The following is a 24,231-nucleotide window of genomic DNA, read 5'->3' on the forward strand; positions in this document are numbered from 1 at the left end:
AGAAAAATACCAAGCCCCAAACAGTGCTAATATTTCTGCCATCTCTGTCCCTTGACTACTATCATTCACATTCTTCAATTCATTTTATATAAACAACACAGAAACTGAACAAACCTAACAAATTATTTCTACTAACTTCATCCAATGTGTCAAATCAGAAATTCTTTGTAGTAATACTGCTGTAGCAAATTGTAGGATTCCTTTGTCAAGCTACTCCCTTGACAAGACTGTACTTATATATCATTGTAATATACGAACAGATATATTTATTCAACAGGTTGTCTCCTTCAAAAGGTCCATTAGCCACATCTCTTTTTATCAGTAACCCCTATGTTTATATTAAGTTTCTGTCTTTTCTGCCTCTTAGCTTCAAAAGCTCCCAGTACACAGGAAGCAGTTATTTCTTGTTCTCTTGGTAGGTATGTATCATGGTAATCAGGATACCCTTAATTAGATGTTGAGAACACAAAAAGATTCCTGAACACCTGTGAAGTTATTAAAATGTTTAAGACTTCTTTTAAGCAACCAATGCAAAAACACAACCTCCACAAGGAGCCACTCCATTTACTGCGTGTCTCCACCATATTAGCAACCAAAGTTGGTGTCTATTGGAAGAAAAATGTCCTCCATAAGATGGTGAGCTTTACAACAATTTTTAAGCCGTTTACAAGTCCCTTACTAAGTTCCTTAATAGTAGGAAAAACTTTTTCCATGTAAATATGTCTTCACCCCTCCATATAGTTTAGTATTTTGCCCTATAGATCTGATTCTAACTACTAACATAGCAAAAAAACAGTACTTATTTATGGATTTAATGGTTGTTATTACATACATAAATAGTGCATGATAAAAGAACTGGAAAAAAATCATATTCCAAACAAACAGGAAAACCTCAATTTAAGAGCAAAAAGTTTAAATAATGCATCACATGCCTAACCACACTCTCAGCCATATTTTCTATCTACCTCCCCTCCTACACAGGTAAATGCTAACTATTTCTAGAATTCTCAATGATAATTTCTGAGGCTTGCTTGCCATGAACTCCCATGACACAACCCAACATACACACACCGTTTTCATGGAGACAAAGCAGCTCTATTTCCCTTGACCATGAACTTATTAAAATGGTGAGAACATACAGTCCCAGGAAGTCAGGATTACTAAAATACACTAATACAGCATGGGCCTGGTTTAACAAAAATGAAAATGAATCACACTGGAAAAGGCAAAAAGTCACTCACTGTATCTTCAATGTGTAACCAGGATATTTATTACAACTTGTTTTAGGTAAGTAGATAAAAACACCACCAGGGCCTCATATTTTCCAATCTGACAAAGGCGTCTTTAGGAAAAAAGAGGGAGGAAGATGATTACTTAATTACATGGGGGGAGGGGTAAACCCTTTAACTACAAATAACCCAATTCACCCACCATATTTTATTAACAAGCTTGTTTAGATCAACATAATGTGCTTGTTTGGAAAACAAGAAAGCCAACAGTAAACTTCCCCAAGTCAACTGTAAATCACATAGGTACTAAAACAGTTCACCTTGGTGCCTGCACAGTCCAAGGTTTTAAGTAAATTCCAGACTGTGGAAATCTAATTTTTAATTTTTTTAACTAGGTTCCGACCCCTGTCATTTATAATCACCAAATTATTTTAGAAAATGTTATAACCAAACAACAGGAGCATTTTTAAAGAGGTCTTACAACCCAAATTTTACACGAAACACACCATTTTCGCAACCTAAATTTAATCTCGGTTGCCACTGCAAAGTGATGCCTGTTTCAGCAAATTAGGAACTTCCAAAAATACTGAACATGTTAACACATGCATGGCTTCCCTCGAGCTGCCACTTAAGACTAATATTTCACTTAAATAAAAGTCTGCTTCTGTTCAAAAAATGACATCGGTTGCAAAGAGGAAGTTACCGAGAAACCACCCTCACAACGTGGCCTTTACACTGTCAGAAAATAATGTGACTCTGCCACCCAAAACTTACCAGGAAGCTGGCAATAACTTTGCCAATTCTACACTTCTGAACCCAACTTCAAAGTGACTCTATCAAATACCTCCTTAGGACGATAAAAAGCACTAAGTTACAAATAAACACGTCCTGAAGTGCGGCCCCGCGCCCCTCCCCCGCTCGGGTCCCGCGGCCCCAACAGCCGCCCGCAGCCCCCCGCACGCCAGCTAGGGTCGCCGCGCCTGGGCCCGGGACGCGCCCAAGGAGGGGAGCAGATTTCCATTGCTGCCTGAGGTTTAACAAAATAACATGCACGGAAAAGATCCCTCTCCTCTGCTAAAAATAGGCTATAAAGGAGTCGGCCTCATGATGGCTCCTTGATTCAATTTGCTGCAAATTCTTTCCTGAAAGCCTTCCCCCACATACACACACACAAAAAGGGGGTGTAAATGCATGAAGGGTGGAAGAGGGGGAGAAGGCCGAGGTGCACATTTTCGGGGACAACATAATAAGGGTAAGGATCCCCCAAGACCAGGAAAGGGTAGGGATTGGGCAGGCACGTGAGCATTTCAAAGAAGCCTGAGAGAGGAAAAAGGGGGATGGGGCACCCTAAATGCCTTCCCTGCCTTCCCCTCCCCCACCCAAACCCCAGCTCCCTAAAGGGCCAAGTTGAAAAATGCATGTTCCACTTGCGCCCATCCCCCCCACGGCCCGGCGCCCACCGGCCGCCTCCGCCCGCGCCCCCAGCCCGGGACCGCGGTCGCCCCCACCCCAGGGTCCGGCCCCCAGCGCTTACCTGGAAACGGTGGCCTCCGACGCCGCTCCCCCCTCCCAGGAATGGAGGCACAAGGAAATTCCCCTCCTCGCCGCCGCCGCCGCCGCCTCCAACCACCCCCAAAATAACCCCTCCGGGGGGTGAGAGGCAATTATAACCCCGGCGAGCGGAGGGCGCGGGGGATGGGCGCCGGGCGGGCGGGGGCGGGGAGCGCGGCGCGGGTCCCCAGGTGGCGAGCGGAGGTGCTCCCGCCGAGGGGGGAGGGGCGGGGGCGCACGCGGCCGGCGGCGGGGGGAGGCGGCGCGCGGGGGAAGGGCGCGAGCGGGGAGAGGAATTGAGGCAGAAGGTAAAAGCTGTTACTAAGGGAAAGAGCCAAACGGTTCGGAGCAGCCAACGGCTCAGACACTCAACACTGGGGAGAGAGGAATGGGGACCAGCCAGGCACAAATGAGCTCGCGAGGCCCGCGGCAGCGGCGGCCGCGCAGCAAAACAAACCCGAGCGGCCTGCGCCGGGCGGGCGCGCGGGGGAGGGGCCCGCGGGGGAGGGGCGCCGCGGACGCGGGGAGGAGGCGGCGGCGCGGGGGGGGGGTGCCTCCGCCGGCCTCGCTCCTCTCCCTCCTTGCCTCCCGCCCGCCGAGGCGGTGCTGGGGGCTGGGCGTGTGCGGCGCAGTCTTTTAAAAATAAAGAAAGACCCGCGGGCGCTCCGAAGCGCCTCGCGGGTACTGTCCGCCCTGCCCCCACCGCCGCGCGCGGCTGGGTGGCTTGGGTGGGTGTGGGCTGCGCCGCCCGAGGCCCAGTGGGGGCAGGGAAGCCTCGCGCTGTAGCCAATGTGGCAACGCCGGTTAACTTTGCTGGGGTGGCCGGCAGGGCTCCAGCGTGTTGGGGGCAGCCTGTCCCCGCCGGCATCCGGGCTGCGCGGCTGAGCACACACACTCGATGGGCATGTGCGTGGAGCGCGACGCAGGCATCATATGGACATTTGTTTGTGAAAAGATGTGCACACACCTTTGTGTGCATAAATACATATGTTTGTCGGAAGCGTACCTGCAAAGGTGCTTTATCTGTAAATAAGCGATTTTCAAAATGTGATCCAGAGCAGGGACTCTGTAGGGAAAACACGCACACAAGAAAAGGTTTTTGATACTAAACACAAAGCTGTAATTGAAGTGTTTATGCTCAAATGTACTGTGAATCAAACATATGGTGGTATTTATCGTCTGGTGGGTCTATTTGAAAGGTTTGGTCGATCAGCTCTCATTTCACAAAATAATGTAACTGATTACTAAATATATACCTCTACCGCAGCATCGACAGAAGTTTATCCACTTTGTGTACTTTTTGCATGTGTGTAGCATATCAAGGCAGTTTATAAAGTATAACTTAGATGAGTGATGTGACAATATGACTGAGGAAGAGAGTGCAGCCGGTTGTTCTTTAAAAGGGAGGCACCTCGGTGTTTAAGACAAATGTGTTCATCTTTCTAAGGCCTTCAGAAAGCAGGGGTTGGGGGTCCTTTTAAAAGGACCTTTGTACAACCCTAAGACGTGAAAAGCAGCTACCCTTTTAAGATGCGACCTGAAAGAAACCTGTTGTTATTTTCAGTTCCTACTGTCTCCAAAGTAAAATAACATTTTTTGCAGCCTTTTTAGGGTGAGGGATTCTGTTTTCATACTTCCACCACAATATTTGAAAATAGGTTTAGTCATTATTTTAAAGCAATAATAGTTTTTTCCTCTCAACATCAGAGACCTAAATTTACACACCAAAAAAAAAAAAATTCATTGGAAGTAACTTTTATGCTTCTAGACTCCGGTGGCCTAATAAGCTCGGTGATTAGACAGGTGCTTTTTTCGCCAAGGTCAAAGACTCTCCCCTGATTAGCCCTTGCTTGGGGGAAAAGGGGAGCAGCCAGAGGCTCTCCTGACCAGCCGTGAGGGTGGGGAAAGGAGTGGGCAGAATAAACCATCAGAGGAAAGGGGGTGGGATTGGAAAATCCGTCCCAACCACCATAAAGAGAGTTCAAAGCCTCTCAGTGGATTGTCCTTAGAGCTATTTTTCATATATGAAAGAGGGAATGTAAGATTAAACAATGTCACCCGATGGGAATTTAGATAACTGCAGGTTTCCAAAACACTGTGTTGAGTGTACAGGGAAACAGCACAAGGAAAGCAAGTTTTGCATTTCAGTAAGATTCTAAAAATGAGGTTTATTTACTCCACAATTAGCACCTTTGCAGACTTTCAGAAGCGATGAGAATATAGTAGGTTCCTATTATTTTATTTTTTTAAAGAGTTGATTAATGACATGTAGGTTACTAAACATAATCCTCTCTTCAATTAAGTGAACTGTCTCAGTAAAAATAGGGTTCATTATCTGAGCCACCCAGTGAAACAAATCTATTGGCCTAGATTGTTTTTGAAGTTTCACATTGTGCCACCATGCATGGGTCTTCTCCAGGCAGCAGCTACTATAAAATTAAACAACTCTTCCAGTGAATGTGGACTTCCCAGCTACAGGAGTCATAATAGGGTCATCTTCAAACCTGGAACCCCCCACGCACACACTATTCTTCCTGAAAATGACTTCCATCTTTCCCTCTACAAGGATGGGCCCACCCTTCCTCAGGTTCTTAGAGTCTAGGGCTTCCAGCCTGAAATTCTTATACCCTACACTAAGCTGTTGTTTTTATCACAATGCTAGTAATAATAATCTACTGTGTTTCCCCGAAAATAAGACCCAGCCAGACAGTCAGCTCTAAGTCTTTTGGAGCAAAAATTAATGTAAGACCAGCTCTTATTTTATATAAGACTTGGTCTTATACTAATTTTTGCTCCAAAAGACGCATTAGAGCTGATGGTCCGGCTAGGTCTTATTTTCGGGGAAACATGGTATGTATTTGTTTACATCTTTGTGGTTTACAAGGCCTTTCTGTGCACAAATTACTTCATTTGAAAATTATGTTAAAAATTATCAAAGGTGGGAACCTGTCCCATCAACTCCAGTAAAAGGGCACCTCACCCACCATGCTCACTGAAGAGAAACTTTAAGTCCCTTGGACCAAAAAAAAGCACTAAATGTGGAAAAGCCTTGATTCTTCCAGTGAAGGGATTTTAAATGAGATCGTATTTTGATCACTTTCATTTTCAATATTCTGGAACCTATCTGAAATGACAGTGTGGCTACAACATGAAATCCTCAGATAAATGAGCCACCATATAAAGGTGGCATGTATTGTTACCTCACCCTTCAGTCATCCTAATATATCCAGTGTACAAGATGAGAGGCCTCCCCAAAATTCAAACAATAATTAGGCGCAAGAGGGAGGTGGGGACAAAGAAGTAACTATTGTACTAATTTTCAGTGCTTTGTCCTAATCTAAAAGCTGCCCTTCTACTTTGAATATAAGTGTTAATATGTTTCTAAAAAGGAGAAATTACTGTTACTAAGAAATTCTTGAGCAAAGAGGCACATTATTAAGAAAGCTCTCTTGAACTTTCTAGCTAATTAGTCAACAAAGAAAAACCTCATACCAGTAACTGTTACCAGAAGTTACATATATATTGTAAAGTAACTAAACAAATCTTGACTTGTTTTACTTCAATAATATTACACCCAGGGGTGTGGTATGGCAAGACAGCCTACACCTTTGCAACTTTCATCACCCAGGAAATAGAACATTTCAAAGTTAAGGTGGCTTAGTCCTGGGCCCACAGGATGTCATTCCTATATATATTTTTAAAGCCACCATGATGTTTTAAGTTGTTTGCATTAACAGATCTATGTTTTTAAGGTGTTCAAAATGATCTTCATAGCATGAAAAAGATTTTTGATAACAAAAATATTATCCTGGCACTATAACCTTTTATGTTCTTACCCAGAAACTCAGTGGCTTTATGTCTGTAGCATTTACCCCCAAGCGTCTTGCTGATACCCTGTGATATGTCTCTGTTTCATTTTGACTCAGCTTGTGCAATTCTTTGTCTGTGGTTCTTTCAGCTATCAGCTTTTGCCATCCAGACTGATGCACATCTTGGCCACACATCTCAGGATCTCAGCACACAAGCTCCTTTTCTCCATCTGTGCTTAACATGCGACTTGTGACCTTCCCTCATCAGTGTGAACCTTGTCACAGTTTTCCATGACTCTGTGACCCGATTTCATTAGAACCATGAACTTTACTTGGGAGTCTTCATTTAAATTACAAAAGAAACACACAACCATTTTACAAGTATTTATGCCTCTCAGATAATGGAAATAGCAGGTTGTATCCTGCCTTTGTGATTCAGTCAGAACAGAAAGGCAGCCACACACAGCGCATATTGCTGTACTTACTTATATTGACCAGCCATGTGCTTCCTCAGGGCAGCACTCAAGGCCTTGCATTATGTTGATGGTTTTGCATTTGTTCATTCAACAAACATTTACTGAATGCTTAGTGTGCCAGGCACTGTTCAAGAAGCTATTTACAGTGAACCAAACAGAGCTTCCACTATCATGGAATTTACATTCCAGTCCCATTTCAGGTGGGGGTTGGGAGGGCAGTCAGACTTTCAAAAAATACATGTTTGTATTAGAATATAGTTTCACTTCTATAGCAAAGGCTTACACAAAAGGCTTAGAAAATATATGAAAATGGCTTAGGGGCCGGCCCGGTGGCTCAGGCAGTTAGAGCTCCGTGCTCCTAACTCCGAAGGCTGCCGGTTCGATTCCCACATGGGCCAGAGGGCTCTCAAGCACAAGGTTGCCAGTTCAATTCCTCGAGTCCCACAAGGGATGGTGGGCTCTGCCCCCTGCAACTAAGATTGAACACGGCACCTTGAGCTGAGCTGCCTCCCGGATGGCTCAGTTGTTCGTTGGAGCACGGGCTCTCAACCACAAGGTTGCCAGTTCAATTCCTCGACTCCTGCAAGGGATGGTGGGCTCTGCCCCCTGCAACTAAGATTGAACACGGCACCTTGAGCTGAGCTGCCGCTGAGCTCCCGGATGGCTCAGTTGGTTGGAGCCTGTCCTCTCAACCACAAGGTTGCCGGTTCGACTCCCACCAAGGGATGGTGGGCTGTACCCCCTGCAACTAGCAACGGCAACTGGACCTGGAGCTGAGCTGCGCCCTCCACAACTAAGACTGAAAGAACAAGAACTTGAAGCTGAACGTTCAGAACCCTCCACAACTAAGATTCAAAGGACAACAATTTGACTATTGTTCCCCAATAAAGTCCTGTTCCCCTTCCCCAATAAAATCTTTTAAAAGAAAGAAAGAAAGAAAGAAAATGGCTTAAACAAGATAAAAAATTTACTCTCTTATATGGGCATTCAAATGTAAGCACTCTAGAGCCGATAAGGTATCAAGAACTCAGATTTCTTTAGTGTCTCAACACCCGTCTTCCATCTGGTGGTCTACGATGGCTTTTCTAGGCTCTTGCCATCACATCCAGATTACAGCCACTGGGCTAGAAAGGAGGAGAAATTGAGGGCTTATACCTGCCATTTCAGGACTTGTCCTGGCATTTGCATTCATCACTACTAGTCATACTCCATTGGCCAGAACTTGGGCATATGACCATACCTAACTGCTAACAAGTCAGGTAAATGATATGACATAAAATAAGGTGGAGAGGGGATTAAAGATGTATGTTATTTTAGATAGGGTGTTTAGAGAAGGCTGCTCAGTTTAGGTAATGTGTGAGCAGAAAACTAAGTGAAGTGAATGGGTTAGTGTGCAATTATCAGAGGAAGGAGCATTCCAGGCACAGGGAATGTCAAGCACAAAGGAACAAAGGTAAAAGCATGTGTGCTGTATTCTAGGAATAAAAATGATGCCAGTTGATTGGCATGAAATAAACAAAGGAGAGTCAGGAGAGGGAGCCAGGGACCAAATGTGAAGGGCCTTTTTCTTCTTGTGAGATGGAAAGTCACTGGAAGATTTTGAAAGCAGAGAAGTTACGTGTTCTGACTTCTGTTTTAAGAAGGACTACTCTGCTTGGTCCTCTGCAGAGGACCAAGTGCAACAGTGCAGTAGAACAAGGAGAATGAGCAGTCAGGGGACAGTGCAGAAATCCCAAGGAGAAGATAGTACCATAGGTGATGGTGGCAGGAGCTGGCTAGAAGGAGCTAAACTCTGTCTACGTTTTAAACAATGGTTGCAAGATTTTATACCAAACAAGCGGAAGAATGGAGTTGCCATTTGTGGAGATGAGAAATGATTTTTATGAGGGAAAAATCAAGAGTTTTATTTTAGAATTTGATGTGCCTATTAGACATCTCATGAAGATATTGAATGGGCAGCTAGATATATAGTCTGGTGTCCAGAGGAAGTATCGGAGCTGGAGAATTTAGGGTCTCATCAGAAATGAAATTTGAAATCATAGGCCTAGGTATAATTGACTAGAGAGTGGGTATGGGTAAACAAAAGTTCTCTATTACCTACAGTTATCTCCTACCCCAAATATTTTCTTTTATTACCAATGCTCTTCTGCTCTTGATGTAGTCAGAAGCCTAAAACATACTTTATTGTAAGTGAACATAAGGTGACATGCTCTTTGTGTAAGGACATTTGTGGAAACCAGATTAATTGCTACCATTTATTCAGCATATTGCCAAGCACTTTTATGTTTGTTGTCTCTAATTTTTTTCAATAATCTGAAGAGATAAATAATTTTGTTATCTCAGTTTGATATGTGAGAAAACTAATGAGACCAAATCGCTGTCTAAAATCGTGCTGCAAATGGCAAAATGAGGATTTGAACTCAAGGCTGTCTGAGTACAGTGTCTGCTTTTCCACCAAGTGAAACAAAGCAGGTCAAGGCAAGAAAGTGCAAGTGTTTGCTGAAAAGTCCTTCACTGAATGGGGAGAAGAGAAAAATGCAAAGTAGGAAAAAGGAGAAACTGCTTGAGGGGAGGAAACACATCTTAATTGCATTTACAAGACCCACATTTCCTAGATCAGAATCTCAAAAAAAAAAAATGTTTATTGAATGTAGTCGTGCTTGTAAGCAATCAATTGGATTCACTGCTGTACTCTTTGATACTCTTAGGTTGGGGCAAAAGTAATTATGGTTTTTGCAATTGTTTTTAACCCTTTAAACTGCAATTACTTTTGCCCCAACCTAATTAGTGTATCTACCGATTAACAAGGAAGACCTTTGTCCCATTCCCTCTCTCTCACCACCACCTCCCCTGCCATCATAGGGCAATTTGGATACGGAGTGTTCCTGAAGACAGGTTTTATGGGCAAAGAAGACAATATACAGTAATTCAGTTTCACTTACTACAAATCTGAAGCCCTGGTTTTATTAAGCTTTTAATTATAAGTTCTAAATCTAACTCTCCCTTTTAAGGTAATGTTTACAATTTGATTAATTAAATTCCCTTGAATTGTTAAACTGCATTTATACATGTTATGTGTTCCATCTTTTAAAAAATGCTTCAGTTGCTCAACAAACAGAAGAATCACAAGTAGTTAAATAATGTTCATAAATATGATAAACTATAAACTATGATGAATCTTAAGTTCTCTTGAAGATTACAAAAATGTTTATGGATTTAATAAAATTCTCATATTTTTTGAAATGAAATCACAAATCTGAATTAATTATGATTCTCATTTAGATATTTTAACTTGGCACCATAACAATAACCTGTTAGACATTCTAAAATGTCAAACTATCTTGAGGAAAATAAAGTAAACTTTACAAATGTTTAAAATACCAAATACAAATATGCACAAATTATTGCTAAAGGTAAAATTAAAATAATAGTATTATAAATTTATTTCTTTGCTTTATGCTTTCTTGAGGCTAAAAGAAACTTATGCTTTAAATAAACAATTCTACTGCCCCAGGTGAGTTGGGAAGCCTTTCCAGTGGGTTGAGTGGCTTGTTGTCCTGAGAGATTTTGGCTGGAGATGCAGAGATCAGGGTAGTATTTCTCACAGCTGATGAGATGCTGAACCATCCTTAATGCCAGCAAATGGGAATCCCAAGTTCTTGCCTTCAAATGGATGGTCTTGCCACACTTTGTGTCCACAGGTTCTTGCTGCACCTGCTTCTTCCAAATGATTTGAATTTGCACCCCTACTGCTTCATTGCTGACACACATAGCTGGATTTAACCAATTTATTTTCTGTTTCATTTTACTATGAATTGTTCTCATTTTTTTTTCTTTGTTAGGGCTATAATTTTTATAGAAATTATCTGTGCGTGCTCTTGTGTCTGTGGCTGGCTCTGCAGTTTGACCACACAAAGCTTTATTACAGTCAAGCATCTCTTAATGATGGGATATGTTCTGAGAAATGCGTCCGTGATTAGGCAATTTTGTCATTGTGCAAACATCATAGAGTGCTCTTACACAAACCTAGATGGTATTGCCTACTACACACCTGGGCTATATAGTATAGCCTGGTGCTACTAGGCTTTAAGCCTGTGTAGCATGCTGTAGGCAGTTGTAACACAATGGTAAGTATTTATGTATCTAAACATATCTAAACAGAAAAGGTACAGTAAAAATATGGTATCAAAGATTTAAAGAATGGAACAACTTGATAGGGCACTTCCCATGAATGGAGCTGGACCGGAAGCTGCTCTGGGTGAGTCAGTGAGTGAGTGGGGAGTGAATGTGAAGGCCCAGGGCATCACTGTGCACTCCTGGGGCTTTATAAACACTGTACAGTCAGGCTATGTTAAATTTATAAAACACGAGATTAAATGAAGCACAGAGAAAAATGATGCAACCAAGAGACACAGTAAACACGAGATGTATGAGGCTGATGCCAGAGTAACACGGCATCCTGTTCAATGGCAAAATTTTCTTTTCAACAAGTACAAAGAATACACTCTAAATAATGATAAAAATGATAGTATAGTAATTACACAAACTAGTAACATAGTCACTTGTGATCGTTATCAGGTTTTACATATACATAATCGTATGTGCTATCCTGTTATACTACTAGCAGTGCAATGGATGTGTTTACAGCAGCTTTACCACAAACTCATGAGTAATGAGTTGCACTACGACTTTTACAACGGCTATGATGTCACTAGGCAACAGGGATTTTCCAGCTCCATTATCATCTTAGGAGACTACCATCTACCATCTTATATGTGGTCCCTCGTTGATGGGAATCATTATGGGGTGCATGACCGTATAGCCACTAGAAAGTGAGTTGACTTAACTTTATGAGAAGAAGACCCCAAATGTCTTTAGTAGGTAACAGCCTTTTTCTCTTCTTTCTTTCCTTTTTTTTTTTACAGCTGCAATCATGTTCTTACGTCAAGATTTCTCAAACTGTGTTCCACTTGTTATGGGCACATAGCTTGTGCTTCTGGGATTAAAAGGTTCCAATATTAAAGACTTTGGGAAATCTCACATATTAAATCCACTTTCTAGACATTTGCAATGTTTAGCAGCATATTAAAGACTGAGAAACTTTGTAGTATGAAAGTCTTAGAAACCCATTGAACCCTTTTTTTTAAAGACCTACCTTTCAAAATTTTGTAGATAGTATTCTGTGGAACAAGTTTGGTAAATTGTGTTTGGTTTTGGTAAAAATGTATTTATTTCTCTGTCTTTTATTTTTTAGAGATGAAAGGTTAGATATCCGCCCCCTGGGCTTTCTAAAATTCTCCTTCCCCTAATCTCACCCAGCCACAGTTAGAACTGACCAGTCACAGCTCTTCTCCACAGGGAAAACTGCTAACCCAGGGGCAAAGGGTGATTGTGTACCAAGGCAAGTCCCCTCCAAAAAGGGAGGGGAAGTCACTCAGCATTGTGTGCTCGCTCACTTCCTTCCCACAGTCTTGTAAGTCACTTGTCCTTTGGGGCAAACTGACTCCTACAGAGACTGAAAGGGACTCCTCCCAGGGCAAGGGAGCTCCCTCCCCTTATCAGCCTTCTCATGCTGTGCTCTCCTTAAGCAAAAAGCAAGGACAGCTGTGCATGTCAGTACCCAGGTTATTTTCAGAATCAAATAAAACCAACTGGATTTTATGCATACTTAGTGATAGGTATACTAGCCACAGGGCTAGTTTAGAGGCCAGACTATGTGGGTTCTAGATGCAGCTCTACTTTTGCCGCTGTGTGATCTTAGACAAGGTATCAACCATCTCAGAAACTCAGCTTCCTCACTGGTAAAATAGGGATCGCATTAACGAACTGTTTCAACGTGTATATTCAAAATGTTTATCAACCCCCTCTGCACGGCCACTGACTGATCAGCCATGACAGATCATTCTGCCTACTGGCAGCCTCACAGCTCACCTCCCTCACTCACTCAACATTTCTGGGTGCCTACCCTGTGCCAGCTCTTTCACAGGGCTGCTCTCTGCAGCAAATTAATGTTTCTGAAAGCAGATTGCTACTTGCATATAAAAACAAGTTATTTTGAGTCATTATTATTCTGTATGGTCAGAGGCATAGAGAATAAAGGAGGTAGGAAGTCTCTTAATATTAAGTCTCTTAAACACATTTCACCTGTTTCACCGTCTTGCCTGTCCTCTGGGGTGGCGTGGCCTGAGAGCAGACATCACCTTGAGCAACAGCCTGAGGACACGGAGACTGGGACCAAAACCAGCCCTTGACACGCACAGCTTAACCTCAGAACATCAAATAGTAGTAAAAGCTAGCACTTTATTGAGTACTAACCATGTGTTAGGCCTCGTTCAAAACAATTTTGCGCAGATTAACTCATTTAATCCTCGCCACAGCCGGATGAGGGAGGAACTATTATTATCCCCTGTCCACAGATGAGGAAACCGAATCACAGGCTGATTAAGTGATTTGCCTGAGGTTCCCTAGCTTGCAAATGTCAGAACTGGGTTTTCATCTAGGTGAATGAATTCATGCCCTTAACCACAACTCCATAGAGCAAACAGATCCAAGCCTGGTGGTTTGTGTGTGTGTGTGTGTGTGTGTGTGTGTGTGTGTGTGTGTGTGTGTGTGTAGGAAGGGGGGTTGGGGAACAGGCTGCTGAAGGGCTGGCAGCTAGATAGGATGAGTCACCAGCTGAGCCCAAAGATCTGGAAAGACTCTCTCAGGACCACAGGTGTCGTAACCCAGGGAATCCCAAGGAACAAATCTCTTCCACTGCTCTTGCAGAGGATACACAAAACCCTGGGTTTCCAGAATCTCCTGGCTGTAGGAACCCTTGCCCTCAGACATTGAGAACTGGGGTACCCACAGCCTGAGGAGGGGTAGTTCCATTCCATAGCACAGAGTGGAAGCCAGGCGGAAGGGAATGGGGGGGAAAAGACAGCAAGAAGCAGATCAGCAGCCCTCCCTCCAGCTGGGAATAGGCGGCTAGTTCAAGGGGTTTACCTTTGGGCAGGAGGATTAGCTCTAATTGTTGAGTAAATAAACCTGGAGCTGAGGGCTAGGTGGGGACTTCTTTCTGCAAAGGAGTCAAAGAGGAATTTGAGGAGTGAAGTCAGAGAAAGGGAAATGTGAGCACTCTGAAGTTGGGTGGACAAACTTTTACGGTAAAGGTCACAGAGTAACTGTTTTAATTATTTAGGTTTTGCAGGCCATAGTTGTCTTCCTTGGTATCGTGGTTCCCACTAATCCTTTACAAATCTGTAAGTCATTTGAAGCCCCAGACTGTGGCTGGGTTTGGTTTGTGAGTTACAGTTTGCCAACTTCTACTCTAAAGAAATAATCTGCAGACCTTATCATTTTACCTGAGTCTGACCCTGCCCTCCTTGCCAGTCATTTGGCTGTTTAACTCGAGTTACCCCCCACCCCACCCCCAGGAGTTGGAGGGCGCTATGATAAGGAAAAGGGCATAAAGTTCTAACTCTGGTGATGCTTTGTGAATCTGAGGTATGTTCCGTGGAGGTGCTTCAGGACTAACTGGCAACCCGCAGGTTTGCTCTGGGGATTTTTATGCCATGCACAGCTGCACACAGGAGCAGCTCTGCAAAAATTATCTTTCATGCCACATTCCATTTAGGAACTGAAGCCCAAGACAATATTGCTGAGCAATGAAACTCAGTTACTCTATTTCAGGGAAAATGGAGTAGCACACTTTCCTTCTCAGTACCTCAGAATGGAATGTCTCAATGTCTTTGGGAAGAGACTAGCCTGCCCGCAGCAGGAAGAAATTGTGTCTGTTACTAAACTTGACTCTCAGTTTATAGTGTCTCCTTTAAAGAGGTCATCTGTGCAATAAGGAAGCCCAGCTGTAAAAACAATTTATATATTTTGTTATTAGAGGGACAGCTAATTGTCCCACCAACTGCCCCAAACTATCTGCCTCATAACTAGACCCAAAACAGTCTTCTCTTTCCATCTTTAACTTGACACTGCTAAGCACAATAATCACTAAAGGCATTCTTATATAATGCAAAGGTATAGTTTTAAGGAGGTGAAGAGTAAACTTACAAAATACATATTTTTTTAACCTAAGAATTGACAGGAAGCCATGGCTTCTAAATAATTAGAACTTTCCATTACATTTAACATGAATTAATGTGTTGGGAGACTATCTAGTATACAGCCGAAGGTGATTTATTGGTATGGGACAAAGACAGAAAAGTTTTCAATAGGAACATGAAGTTTGGGAAGAAAAATATAACAGACGGGCAAGGCTGAGACAAATGCCGAGTTGGGAAGCTTCGGTCCACTGCAGCTCAGACGCCTGAACGGGACTACTAGCTCAGGCAGAAAGGCTTGGAGATGCTTTCACCTGCTCCATAAACCCTGCCCAGGCCATCTTTCTGATCACTCAAGGAAGCACCTACTGAACTCACTGCGTTGCCCCTTGAGCGGTCCATTGACATCTCCCTGATAAGGATGCTTGTGTTGACCCAAGGCAAGCCCACGAAAGTACACATGAACTGAGAAACAGTAGTAAGAGAACTGCCCCACAGTACATTTTAGGAACACATTCTGTGGAGGTACAAGATGATAAATAACCATCTACTTGGAGTAGGCTAGGTAAATTAATATTTGGAAGCCTGAAATAAATTTTATCTTAGAGATCTCTTTAAATCCTATGAATCGATTAAATACTATATATGCATTTAGAATTTGACCCAGCTGCACTATCCTTTACCTCTTTCCTCCAAAACGTTCACACAAAGCAGCTGAAAATCCTCTAATGCCCGAAGTTCTCTGAAGCCCCGCATGCATGTGCCCCTCTGCCCCTGGGCTCTGTGTTGCAGCCAAGTTGAGCTTCCGCCCGTTCATTACATGTACCATGTACCCTTCCACCACAAAGCCTTGCCTCTGAGTAGCCTCTGCCTGGACACCCTCTCTCCCCATGCCAACATCCACACCTTCCCCCACCCTAGCTAACCCTACACTTTCACTCTTTCTCCAGGTCTCAATTCAAGCATCACTTCTTTGGGAAGACTTTCCCAACTCCAGGACAAGATCAAATTGCTCTATTATTCATATGCTGTCTTTATTACAGGACTCTGCTCCTTCATAGAGCTTATCCGAGAGGCCATTTTGCTTGTTTTTGTCTAATTATTTGATTTACAGTCTATCTCATCCATTAGACCATGAGCTTCTTGATGGCAAAGATTATGTGTGTTATATTTATTAATGTGCAAGGCACAAAGTAAGCATTCAAGGTGAGCTGTCATTATTATATACATCTGGAATCCATTAGCTTTTCATTTGGAGTGTTTTAGAATACTATTTGCAAGCTTACTACTTACAAAATTGACCCCCCAAAAAAAACATAATTAACCAATACATAAGGATGATGTCAAACTACTCAATTTGATAAATTAATAGAAGCATAAGAAACAAGCCTATTAGAGAAACGTGGTACATTATTCTGAAGGGTCAGTTTATCCATGAAGTGATGTGTGTTGGGGAGATGGAGTAGTTTTATAGTACAACAAAGAGATATTAGGGAGTTCTAAGACAAAATAATGTTTAAAGACCATTGCAGCTGTGGGCAGAGCATTTAAGGCACACTCTTCAGACTCCCTTAGCCCCATCTCTCACCCTAACCATCCTACAGAGGCACAAGTTCCACCATTAAGGGTACCATGGTGGGAACGTTGGGAAGTGCTTAAAAGAGATGATTATAAAACACATCCTAAATATGGGCAAAGGGTTTCTTTTCCCCTAATCTTTTTAAAATGTGAGATTAGAATATTAATAATAAGTAAGATAAAACCTACCGATTTCTGTTTTTCTTTTTTTTTAATTGGGGAAGGGGAACAGGACTTTATTGGGGAACAGTGTGTACTTCCGGGACTTTTCCAAGTCAAGCTGTTTTCCTTTCAATCTTAGTTGTGGCGAGCACAGCTCAGCTTCAGGTGCAGTTGCCGTTGTTAGTTGCAGGGGGGCAGCCCACCAGCCCTTGTGGGAGTCGAACCAGCAACCTGTGGTTGAGAGGACGTGCTCCAACCAACTGAGCCATCTGGCCACCCAGGAGCTGAGCGGCAGCTCATTGACTTCATTCTAGATGTGGAGGGTGCAGTTCGCTGGCCCATGTGGGAATCGACCTGGGAGCCCTGTTGCCCAGAGCTCACGTTCTAACCAACTGCGCCACCCATCCCCCCCAACCGATTTCATAAGCCTAAATCAGTATCAGTATGCAGCAAAACATTGTTTTCTAAAGATTTATAGAGGAAATATTTGAGCTGGTAGAGTGTTATAGAAATCCCACTATAAACACCTTAAATGAGCTGACGCAGCTTGATTTAATGTAAAATGGGTACATAATATCACATAAGCAAAAGTGTACAAAAGGCCCACTATAACCAAAAAGTTTAATAAATGGTATTTCATTATATTTTGTAAACATGTGCCAGAGAAATTGGGAAATGCTAAGAAAAGCAGGAACGGTATTTGGAGTTCTGGTCAGCTTTAGATTTGAATTCAAGTTTTTTGACTTGAAAGCTCCTCAAAAATTGTGTGTTAACGATAATGCTAATATCTGGGACAGCCACCCCAATCAACACACACACACACACACACACACACACACACACACACGAGTGAGGGAGGAAGAGAAGAGTTTGGGTAGCATATTAGGGATTCTTTTCTTATATGTGGAGATTATTTTCTTTAACCATGGTCCTGTGATTCAACATTCATAAAAATAAATCATTTACAATTTGAGCAAAATAACATCAAGTTCCTGCAGAGCTATAGAAACTCACTTGTGGGGGCTAATAAGAAATAGGGGATGGAACAAGTGTATGGAGGCTTTGTTCTATTCCAAAGGTTTGACAGTTTTTAGAAGGCTTACAAACCACTATTTATGACTCACTCCTTTCCACCCACATTTGCTTTTCAAGCTCTTAATGCCACTTAGGGCTTCTTGTGCTATCCTAGGTTTTTAATTCCACTGCTTTCTACTGTTCTCCCATCAACTGCCTTCTGTTTGTAGAGACCCTAAGAAAGACTGGCTGAGGCACAGTACACCGGGGTGTTTTTCACCCAAACTGACTTAGATTCTCCTAAGTGACTAAGGTTGTCATAAAGGTACCAATTGGATGTCATTAAGGGACCAGTTCTCTTCTGGCCTTGTGTGCCCAACCTCACCTGGTCTCAACTACCTCAGAGCAAGCTTCCAGTTTTGGTGTGGGCCATGTTCTCTCCTTCAAACAATCAGGGAACAACAGAATTTTGTAACTTGTCTTGGTGGTTCCCCATCTGAATACTTCCTCAGATCTATCCAGCAGCACCAGCTTCATCCACTTGTATTTCATCCCAAGCTTCCAGTAGGGAGGCCTGGCCACCAAGCTGCCTTCCTTCTGTCTATGTTTTCTGATCACACACGACTGTTGCCCTTCCACCAGCCTAGGACATGGACATAGGGTGGATGGAAGCCCCCAACATTATTCCAACCATTAGGCTGAAACTTACTTCTCAGCTGGAGTTTGCCAACCCATGTTTTTCTGGAGACCCAACTCTGTTTCATCCCGCCCGGTGCACATATCTCAGCAGGCCTGTGCTTCCTCACCTCAGTCCTTATTCTCCCTCCAACTCTATCCTCCCACTTCCTCTCCTAGGCTTCCACCGAATTTCCACTTCCTCTGGGCATTGGCTTTGATTTTCAGCTGTGATTTGTATCCCTGGCTCAGTCTACTTTGGCCTGAGAGATTTCTAGTTTCCCTCTAAGCCTTCCTTCATTTACCTCCTGTCACTCTACTTTTATACCTCCACAAGCCCTTTCATTTGTGTGCGAGTGCATGTACACACACACACATACACACACACACACACCCTGCAAAGGAAGGGTTCAGATCCCTTGTAGCATGGTGGCTGGGCATGCTGATTCCTTTTCCATTAATAGGAGCTAACACTGATGTCCATGGAATAGTAATGGGGAATGGTAATGGCAGTTAATCCTCACAGACAGCTGTAGGGATGGGTGTAAAAAGCTAGGTAGCCAATGGCAGACTTGCCTTCCAGCATCATAGGGCTCTCCCCACCTCCACAACTTCCTGACTTCTACCCATCCCAAGTCCCTTTAACACTGGGCAGTTCTATTAACAAGTACCGTGTTTCCCCGAAAATAAGACCTAGCCAGACAATCAGCTCTAATGAGTCTTTTGGAGCAAAAGTTAATATAAGACCGGGTCTTATATAATATAATAATGCAATATAATATAATAATATAATATACTATAATAATATGAGTGGGTCTTATATAATATAATAATGTAATATAATATAATAATATAATATAATAATATAAGACCAGGTCTTATATTAAATTTTGCTCCAAAAGACACATTAGAGCCGATTGTCTGGCTAGGTCTTATTTTTGGGGAAACAGGGTATGAACAATGCCACTTCCTCAGAGCAGGAAAGGCGACTAGTCTCTGCCCATTTTCTTCCTCATATGACCACCTTCCCCACCAGCACCCACCAAGGCTTCCCAACCCCCAGGATAGGTCCTAGTCATTCCAGTGACTGGCTCAATGCCTTAGGGGGAGTCCAAAACTTACTCTGCAACATTCCTACGTGCCACCTTCTTGGGAAGAATCTTCCAGCAGACATTAAGCCTTATTAGATGCAGAAATGAGTTATGGAAGAAGGTTTAGGCTCTTGCTCCCTGGAGGTCTGTAAAAGCAGGATGGATTCTCCTGTGTCTGGGATGATTATGTGGGATACTGCCAGTAGGCTAGGGGATAGACCAACTCATCATCAACAAATAGTATTTATTAAACTCCTGGGCATTCGTGACACTGTGCTAGATTCCATATATATTAAAAGATACTTTAAAAGACACAGCCCCTACTCTCAAAGCAGTTTTTAACTAATGAAATAAAAGGTTTGAGGTACAAATAGTATAATGAACATCAACAGTGTTTTAACTTTTCAAAGATTGTAGGTTTCTCATTTTCTTTCTTTCTCTTATACGCCTTAGTTTTGGTTTGGGACGAGGCAGAACAAAATTTGCAGTGAGCAGATTATTCTAGTTCCTGTTTTCCAGGAGCTTGTGAATGATGCAAAAATGTGAGCAGATAGCAGAAGAATTAAGTGGGGCAGAAAGCAAAAAGTGGCTTCCGTTTTATCATGCAGAAAGCAAGAGGCTGCTGGGTTTCATCTCAAAGGATCCTTCACTTTCTAACACCCTGAGATTCTAGGTCAAGGAGTAATTAGGGTCAAGGGGGGAAAAAAGAGGATGAGGAGGTAGGAAAAGAACAAATTATGGAATTTTATTTTTTCCCATCAGAGCCATAAACTAGTATTGGCTAGGGGTCTATTTGAGGCCAGATTTTTGGCAGACAAGTACGGTTATATTCCTTGAGAGCCAGCAGGCTCATGTAAATGCCCTCTGGCTGAGAAGTGTATGTTTCTGTGCGGAGGCAGGTGCATCCCACTCCCTGTACCAAAGCGCCAGCGATGTGGCCTTGTACTCTGCAGCCTCAGAGCTGTGCTGTCTGGAGAGCACAGAGCCCAGAAGTGCCGAGTTGAAGTTGCATTTATACATTCATTCCAATGTCCCCATTACAACATCTTTTTTCTGGGTGACCTCCTTTGTCCTTCTCACTCATGAAAGCAGGGCCATTGAGGACCTCAGCCAGCACACTCAGGGCCTGTGTGCCCCTTTGAGTGGACCAGTTCGAACTAGATACACCTTCCTCCACTGGGACCAAGGGCAGGATGTGGCTAGAGTGAGCAAGTTAGTTGCTAACACCCAATTGTGCCATGTGTGCTCGCCCTACTATCATGGCCTCCCTATAGGTAAGGAGAGGATTATGACCTATCGTTTCTATACGTGTCTCTGTACAAAGCAAAACACTGATTACATGTGCTTTGTGATTTTCTCTAATTTGTCTGTGTATAGAGAGAGGTGAATGAATCAAATTTCATCATGATTGACTTCCAAACACAATCAATTTTTGCCTCTGAAAGAAAAGCATGGACGATTAACCTTCCCCTCAACTTTCAGGAAAGCTAGTGTGGTGTATGCTGAAAGTTGTAGTGTAAACTTCACATTCAGTTTATTGGGTATGTTCCTCTTCCAGAAATATACAGGTAATAGGGGGTGGTGAGTTATGTGTCTCTTTCAATTCAGTGGAGTTCTTTGGCTGAAACTACCTCTTGTTGCTGGTATCTGAACCAAAGTCTGTGAACCTCTGACCACATAGGTCCTAGACTACTCACATCTAGTGACCTCAATGGTTTTATTATTTTTAACTAAAACATGTAAGTTGACGTTACATAGGTAAATACATGTGTAATGTAAATTTAGTTTTCCAATAATTCAGTTAAGGATTAACTAACTGCTATAGAGAAAAAACTATTTACTTGTTTCACTCAAATTGAATGTATGTGTGTGTATATATATATATATATATATATATATATATATATATATATATATAAATCAGTATGTAATTGGTCAAGACTTCAGTTTTATTTTAGTCAACTATTTAATCTATTATGTAATTCACTACATGTTTAAAGTAAAACTCTTATGTTCTAATTTTATCTACTCTTGAACATTTTAGGCTTCTAAACACATTGTACAACTAAGTTATTTTCAACATTAAAGAGTTGATCTATTTTTAAAAAATATGTAACTTAGAATGCTGAGATGAATCTTTTTTATGCATTCTGTCATTAAGCAGTTGTACTTTAAGTGCTGATTTACCAAAGTTCCTGACAGTTTAGGAGAATGATTTTAAATAGAGAAGGATTGATAGTGGCAAGTCTTTCATTCAAGGAATGAATTCTATCAGAAGTTTAGCAGATATTCCAATTTCAAAAATGTGATTTTTTATTCCTGTGTAGTCAGTTGTTGAAAGCTTCTGGTTTTAGGGGCCAAACCCCTGCAAATGAACTCTTGGTTTTCTTGCATATCCATGGGAGAAAGCAGAAGAGAGCAAAGCTTCCTTTTGCCTCCCTAGGCCCCTGGGATAAAGCTGATCCAATAAATGCAAAGAGGAGTGGGGCTGGAGCTTGTTTCCTCAGGAGCTGTGAGGCTTTGAGCAATTTATTGAACCAGTCTAAACACTTAGTCTCTTTGTTAACTGAGGATAATATCTACCTTGCAGAGCATGTGTAAATATTTTAAATATTATATGTAAATTATTAATCATATCGTTTTTCACAGTAGATGTTCAATAAATGGCAGCTGTGCATTTGAGTGCTTATTTTCCTCCTTGCACAGACTATACATTCTTTGAGGGTAAGAATTACGGCTTCTGGTACAGATTGTCCCATGTTGTTGCTGATCAATAAATATTTGTTGAGTTGAAAATTTCATTTTTGAAAGGCTTTCAAAATACTCTTTCCTTTAGAGTTTTAGGCCTTTGCATCTGACTTATGGTCTCCCTTCAATTTCCTAAAATCTCATTTCCTGGGGTCCAGAAGCACATTTTTGACGTCTTTGGCTATCATACAATCTAATGTGACCTGGGCACTTTCTCCTCTGACTCCACATCCATTTCACAACAATTTTCTTCTCTCTCTCTCTCTCTCTCTCTCTCATAATTAAATACAAAGTAGCAATTAATCTTGTTGTTTTCTTTTGTGAGAGATGAAATTGCCAGAAAAACAATTTATTAATTTATCAGATGCTTTGCTCGGGGCATCCAACAGATGTCCTGGTAGCTGAAGCCCCTTTACTGCTTACCATACCTTGCTTGTGCCAATTTTTCATTTTGTTGAAGGAACATGAAGTTACAACATATATCCTCTTAAGGCAAATTAATTTTGCCTTATCTTGGGCAAATAGTCTATTATTAGGACAACTCAGGCATAAAGTATCAACTTTCTTTGTTCTCTACCCTTTCTAGATGGCTCCCTCAAACTCGGTATTCTTGCACTCTTGCCCTCATCCATCCCCTGATGAGAAAGTAAACCTGCTCTTTCATGCATGTGTATTTCTAAGGACGAGGGGTCTTTTCTTATCTCAGGCCTGGGCTCACCCAACTCTTCCCTTGATTAAATTACGAATGTTTTTGGTTGCAAGTAACAGAAAACCAACTTTTAAAATGGCTTTTAAAAATAGACTTCTCGGGCAGCCGATTAGCTCAGTTGGTTAGTGAGTGCACTGATAACCCCAAAAGTAGACTTCTCCCTCTCTTCCTCCCATCCTCTCCCCTTCCCCTTTTTCTCCTTCTCCTTTTCCTTCTGCACAACAAGCAATCCAGACCCACAGTATTAGGGCCATCCTCTCTCTTGACTTGTCCTTTGTGCTAGTTCGCTACAATCTCCAAATGACTGCTGTGGTTAGAGAGGCACCATACCTGGATTAACGCCAGGAAGGAAGCATGGGGTGTTACCAGTCATGTCTATCTCTTCTCACAAGAAAATAAGAGCATTCCCGGAAGCCTTCAGGATACCTCAACTTATATCTAATTGACCAATATGTGTCACATGGGCATGCCTAGAAGCAGGGGTACTTGGGAAAGTGGGGATTTAGCTTTTCCAGACTCTATATGCAAATGGTGAGGTAGTTGGAAGGACTCTTGGTCAGCCAACCAACAGCATGGACCACAGCTTTCTGGTATAAACTGGCAGAGATTTGATATTGTTATTTATGGTTCTTCTCAAAGCTAATGCAACCAAAAAGTACTGTAAACAGTAAGATCTGATACCGCCTGCCATGGGTTTTGCCAAGCGGTGTTTTCCAAACTTACCAGATCAAAGAATCTCTTAGAATAAGTATTAAGCAGAAGTACACATTCTTTTGGTTGTCCCCAGAAGAGTGTAATTCAGTTGGCTTAGAGATACAGCCAGAAATTTATCATTTTAAAATACACACCAGTAGATTTTTCTTATCCAACAAATTTGAGGATTATCAGTCCAAAGTATATCTCTGACTAGCCTTGCTCTGGTTATGAATATCCAACTTCTTAGGACATTATCATGAACTAAGTTATATTAACAGATTTTTCTTCGTCTTCAGGTGCTGCTCTCCTTACTCCCTTTCTATGTCCTCATATTCTTTCCCTTTAGTATTCCTCTCATAATGTTCCTCTCAAACAATTCTACTCCAGATAAATTCCTTCTACCCTCTTTTTTCTCCTGTCCCCATCGCTTCATTACAAAGACCCCGTCTTCTCT

General features: G+C 42.2%; 1 protein-coding gene and 1 long non-coding RNA gene across 11 annotated transcripts in view; one reads left to right on the top strand and one right to left on the bottom strand.

Moving 5' to 3' along the window:
• TBL1XR1 (TBL1X/Y related 1) overlaps positions 1-3,899 on the bottom strand; it is a 157,452-nt gene extending 153,553 nt beyond the window's left edge. Inside the window, exon 1 of one of the 5 annotated variants that reach the window (XR_012494831.1) lies at positions 2,764-3,897. The gene's annotated coding sequence lies outside the window, so the exon portion shown is untranslated. Of the gene's footprint in view, positions 1-2,763 lie in introns of all 5 variants that reach the window. The other 4 variants (XR_012494833.1, XM_019752254.2, XM_019752263.2 and 1 more) reach the window with 4 other exon arrangements.
• The window catches only part of LOC141570624 (uncharacterized), a 755,563-nt gene continuing 733,736 nt past the window's right edge, over positions 2,405-24,231 (top strand). For all 6 annotated transcript variants that reach the window (XR_012494839.1, XR_012494838.1, XR_012494842.1 and 3 more), the window contains exon 1: positions 2,405-2,481. This is a non-coding gene — a long non-coding RNA (uncharacterized LOC141570624). The remainder of the gene's footprint in view (positions 2,482-24,231) is intronic.

This window comes from Rhinolophus sinicus, linkage group LG01 (assembly GCF_036562045.2).
Source record: "Rhinolophus sinicus isolate RSC01 linkage group LG01, ASM3656204v1, whole genome shotgun sequence".
Taxonomy (NCBI): domain Eukaryota; kingdom Metazoa; phylum Chordata; class Mammalia; order Chiroptera; family Rhinolophidae; genus Rhinolophus; species Rhinolophus sinicus.